General features: G+C 38.4%; 1 pseudogene; it reads left to right on the forward strand.

The window, feature by feature from the left end:
- The first annotated feature begins 1,302 nt into the window (after positions 1-1,302).
- LOC109439154 (non-histone chromosomal protein HMG-14) lies at positions 1,303-1,667 on the forward strand (annotated as a pseudogene).
- The last annotated feature ends 4,326 nt before the right edge of the window (positions 1,668-5,993 follow it).

The raw sequence follows: 5,993 nt of genomic DNA on the forward strand, positions 1-5,993 counted from the left end.
TGAAGAAAATGGCAGTGTACAAATGGATTAAATGTTTTTCTGAAGGGAGAGAATGCGTCACTGATGAAGAGAGGTCGGGATGAGCAGAACTGACAAAAACATTGCAAAAATTCATCGAGTTGTGCATCAAAGTCTTCGACTGACTGTGAGAAGCAAAGCAGACCAAGTAAATATTGGTAGAGAAACAGTTAGGAAAATCTTAACTGAAAATCTTGGCATGAGAAAGGTGTGTGCAAAAAATGGTCCCAAAGGAGCTCACCAATGAATAAAAGCAAAGGAGAGTCGAAGTTCACCAAGACCTTTTGGAGAGGCAGCATGATGTTTTGGGCCATGTTATCACTGGTGATGAAACATGGGTGTACCAATATGAGTCTGAAACAAAGCATCGAAGTGTGCAATGGAAGCCAGCCAATTTTCCATGACCAAAAACGTTCTGTCAGTCCAGATCAAGAGTCAAAATGATGTTTCTAACCTTTTTTTATATCAGCAGGATTATTCGTTATGAATTTGTACCAACTGGAGTTTATTATTTGGAAATGCTGAAAAGGATGCGTGAAAAGTTAGACAAACTGAATTTTTCGCCAATTCATGGCTCTTGCATGTTGACAATGCACCAGCTTACATGGCATTGTCTGTGAGGGAGTTTTTAGCCAGTAAACAAATAACTGTATTGGAACACCCACCCTACTCACCTGGTATGGCCACCAGTGACTTCTTTCTTTACTCGAAGATAAAGGAACTATTGAAAGGAAGACATTTGGATGACATTCAGGCCATCAAGTGTAATACAAAGATAGCTCTGATGGCCATTCCAGAAAAAGAGTTCCAAAATTGCTTTGAAGAGTGGACTAAGTGCTGGCACCAGTGCATAGCTTTCTAAGGGGAGTACTTCAAAGATGACCGTAGTGATATTCAGCAATGAGGTATGTAGCACTTTTTCTAGGATGAGTTTGCGAACTTAATTGTTATACCTTGTAATTCTTGAAATTAGGTAGCTTTAGTCCTCCAACTTCATTCTTTTTTTAAGTTGTTTTGACTATTCTAGTTCTTTTACGTTTCCATATGAATTAGACCCAACTAGTCAATTTCTATGAAAAAGCCTGCTGGGAATTTGATTGAGAGTGCATTGAATCTATAGATCAATTTGGGTACAAATGACACCCTAACAATTTTAGTCTTCCAGCCAATGAACAAAGAATCATTCTCTAGCAGGCATCTGCAGCTCAGGCAGTGGAGGGAGCAGCAGCTGCCAAGCAGCCTAGCTTCTGAAAGGTTCCGGGTGCATGCCCATCCCGCCCCACAATGCCCAAAAGGAAGGTCAACTCTGTAGAGGGGAAATCAAAGGAGGAGCCCAAGAGGCAGTCAACAAGGTTGTCAGCTAAACCTGCTCATGCAAAAGTGGAAACAAAGCCAAAAAAGGCAGCAGAAAAGGATAAATCTGCAGGCAAAAAATGCAAACAAAAGGGAAAAGGGGAGCAAAAGGAAAACAGGCCAAAGTGGCTAACCAAGAAACTAAAGATTTACCTGCAGAAAACAGAGAAACTAAAAATAAGGACAGTCTAGTCTCTGATAAAGCAGGAGAGAAAGAAGCCAAGTTGATTAATATCATATACCTTGTCTTATCAGTGGTCCCTGTCTCCCTTGTACAATCCAGAGCAATTTTGTAAATGCAAGGTTTTTAGTAGCTCTAGAAACATTCTTAAGAAGGAGGGAATTCCATCTCATCCAATTTTACAAGTGTAAATGCTTTTCTTAAAGAGGTGAAATCACTTTCTGGTTGTTTATTTTTTGGTACAACCATAAAATAGTGAGATATTGACTATAGGAGGCTTTGATTGTGTGGGGTGCCAGACTAACATTCCATAGGTGGGGGTAGTTTTTATATCCTATAATACAAAGCATACTAATGGCAATTTGGAGTCAGTCGTGCATTTAATATGTCTTGAACAATTTCAGTTATTCCTATTCCCATGTTTTTGGTAGAATTATTTCCTACACAAAACCACTCCTTAATCTTGGCTCTCCCTGTCAGGATTTTGTGCACTCTAACATCTTTGGTCATGGTAGCCCAGTTTTCCTAGTAACTTTGTTAATGTGCTGTGAAAAATTTAAAATTTGATTATGTAGTGTATATGATATTAAATTGAGAATTAGTGGGACTTTGATGTAACAGCATATTAGAAGATATTGGTACTTAGTATTCTATTAAGAAAAATTAGCCTCCAAATTTTAAGCTGGAAAGTCACTGGAATAACTGTTTAGAAAAGAATCACAACTACATGACTTTTTCGGTTTTGGGTATGTACATTAAGAATTGTGTACAAACTGAAATGTTTCTGTACTAATCCTCAAAACAACCAATAAAATCTCGATTATGGAAGAAAAAATATCTCTCTATTTAAGTATCCTTTGATTTCTCTAAAAATATTTTGTAGTTTACAGCCTATAGATCTCATAGATTTATCCCTAAGTTTAACATTTTTGTTCTACTATAAATGGTGTTGATTTTTTTATTGCAATTTCTGACTGTTGCTAGTATAGAGAAATTGATTTTTGTATATTGACCTTGTATACTGCAATCTTGATAAATGCACTTATTAATTCTAGCAGTTCTTTTGTAGATTGCATTGGATTTTCCACATAGGCAACAATGTCATCTGCAAATAAAGATGGTTTTACATTTTTTTTCCAATCTTGACACATTTTGTTTCTTATTCTTGATTTATTGAACTGAATAGAAGCTCCAGTACAATGTGGAATAGAAGTGGTGAAAGTCTTACTGCTGATCTTAAGAAAGCATTTAACATTTCACCATTAAATATTATGCTAGCTGTAGGCTTTTTCATAGACACACTTTATCAGGTTGAGGCAGTTCCTTTTTTTCATAGTTTTCTAAGATTATTTTTTATCAGAATAAATGGGGGGATTACATCATAAAAATGGCATGAAGTGAGTCTCTTGAAATCTCCCCTGGAATTTACAACAAATTGAACAACTTTAATTCCACAAAAGACTCTCTGTGCAGCAGCCAGGCAGACTAAGAGGCATGCAATTGAAATCATCTAAAGATGAGCAAATTGTGTGAGTGGGGGAGGAAGGAAGCAAGAAGTTCGAGGACACGGGCCGCAGGGGCATAGGACGCAGACCAGAGCTGGGAGCTCCAAGCTCACTGCATTCCAGAATTACTGCAGTGGCAGGAAAGGGGAGAACTCAGACTGGCCCACAGTCCAATCTGAGGTATCAGCATAAAACACAGCTGAATCCCAATCCCACGTTCACGGCAGAGACCTAGGAGCAAAGGCTGAGGGAAGAAGGGTGAAAAAGGCGGTTTAAGCCCTCACTGCCCAGAAGAGAATGGAAAGCTTAGGCACTGAGACTAGCCACCCCCTCCTTCCCTTCCCATAGCTCGCCTCACCCCCATTCGCCCAGTGCTAGAAGTGGAATGGTTGTAGAGTCAGATCAAAAGAACAGAATATTTGCATTGTTCTGAGAACTGTGGTCCACAGCCACAGATTCGAAGCCCAACTAGTTCCAGTGAAGGAGAGGGAGCCTTGGGCGCAGAACTGGCATGGTAGTGGTCACCGTCATTGCTCTGGCCACCTCTCACAACCCACCCGGCCCCTGTCTCCTCCACCTTTCTGGGTAATCCCTGCAGGAGTAAACAGAGCCAATGAAACACACAGGCTCTGAATCTGGTGCAGGAAGAGCTACGGAACTTCAGAAGCTCTCCATATCCCCCCATGGACTCCGTGCCCTGTGACCCAGGTGAACTGTTGACAGAGGAGAAGCTCGCCTTCCAGGGAATCCTCCCACTGTGTGAGAAGCTGGAATAGTCCAGAGAAAATATAACACTGTACTGTGAGAGAGAATAAAAGGCTGCAGTTAGAGAAAAACTAAAACATTCTATGAACACCTATGTACAGGAAAACAAAAGAAAAACCTCTCTCTATCAACGTGTTGCAGAACTCACTCTGGAGATGCCTAGGAAGAGAAATAATAACCCATTAATTGGCATGAATAACAAAGGTAAAAAGACAGCTCAGAAGAAAATGAAAAGTCTTCACAAAATGAACTTAAAGACATGGAAATATGTGACTTAAATGACAGAGAATTCAAGACTGCAGTTCTTAAAAAACTCAACGAGATGCAAAAAAACACAGACAGGCAGTTTAATGAACTCAGAAAACAATCAAAGAATAAAATGAACATCTTACCATGATATGAAAAATTTAAAAATGAATGAAGAATGAAACAGCCAGCTTAGGTAGTAGAGGTGACCAGATGGAGGAAAGAATCAGTGACATCGAAGACAGAAATCTGGAAATGACACAGATGGAAGAGAGAGACTTGAGAGTTAAAAGAAATGAAAGAACTCTACAAGAAATTTATGACTCCATCAGAAAGAACAATATAAGAATAATGGGCATACGAGAAGGAGAAGAAAGGGAGAATGAAACAGAGAGTATATTCAAACTAATAGTCAACGAGAACTTGTGGAAAGAACTGGATCCTCAAATTGAAGAAGCAAATAGAACACTTAATCCCAACAGACCTTCTCCAAGGCACATTGTATTGAAATTATCAAAAATTAATGACAAAGAAAGAATCCTCAAGGCAGCCAGGGAAAAGAAGATGGTAACCTACAAAGGAAAGGCCATTAGATTATCATCAAAGTTTTCAGAAGAAACTCTATGAGCCAGGAGAGAGTGGAATCAAATATTCAAACTATTGAAAGAGAAAAATTATGAGTCAACAATAATCTATTCAGCAAAGACATCCTTTAAATAGGAAGGAGGAATGAAGACCTTTCCAGACATACAGAAGCTGAGGGAATTTTTCTAACATGCGACCTGCACAACAAGAAATGCTGAAGGAGTCTATTCGACCAGCATAAATGGGAGTAATTTGTGACAACATAAACGTAAAAGGCGGGAGAGTAAAGGTCTGATATGGCATAAGGGAATGGAGAAAGTAAGCCTGCTGAAGAAAATGGAATACTCTAGATATGAGACTTTTTTTTACATAAACCTAATGGTAACCACTCAAAAAAAAAAAAAAAATCCAGAATTGAAATATATAACACAATAAAAGAAGAAACAGAGGGAAACATCATAGAATACCACCAAAGTGAAATAATAGATAGCAACAAAAAGGCAAAGAACAATGGAGACACACAGTCTTACTAGAAAACCAAAGACAGAATGGTAGGAAATCCTCATATATAGATTATCACCCTAAATGTAAAAGGACTGAACTCACCAATAAAAAGGCACAGAGTAGCAGATTGGATCAAAAAACTAAACCCAACCATATGCTGCCTCCAAGAGACATATCTCAGCTACAAGGACAAGCATAGACTCAAAGTGAAAGGGTGGAAATTGACACTCCAAGCAAATGGTATCCAGAGAAAAGCAGGTATAGCTATACTGATATCAGATGAAACAGACTTCAGGATAAAAAAGGTAACAAGAGACAAACATGGACATTTCATAACGATAAAGGGGACTATGCAACAAGAAGACATAAGCATCATCAATATTTATGCCACCAATCACGTATCACCAAAATATACCAAGCAACTACTGACAGAACTAAAGGGAGAAACTGAGCAAAACACCTAAATACATCATTGGAGGAGACCTAAATACATCATTGACAGCTATGGTAGATCATCCAAACAGAAAATAAATAAAGAAATAGCTTCCCTAAATGACACATTAGATGAAATGGACATAATTGACATTTATAGAGCACTTTATCCTAGAATATCAGACTATATGTTCTTTTCTAGTGTACATGGAACATTCTCAAGGATAGACTATATATTAGGCCATAAAACTCGCCTCAGCAAATTTAAGAAGATTGAAAGCATACCAATCATATTCTCTGATCACAACGCTTTGAAACTGGATATCAACGGCAAGAAAAAACTGGAAAAACTGCAAGTATGTGGAGATTAAACAACATGCTATTAAAGAACGACTGGGTCAAAG

Source organism: Rhinolophus sinicus, linkage group LG09, assembly GCF_036562045.2.
Source record: "Rhinolophus sinicus isolate RSC01 linkage group LG09, ASM3656204v1, whole genome shotgun sequence".
In the NCBI taxonomy this organism is placed as follows: Eukaryota; Metazoa; Chordata; class Mammalia; order Chiroptera; family Rhinolophidae; genus Rhinolophus; species Rhinolophus sinicus.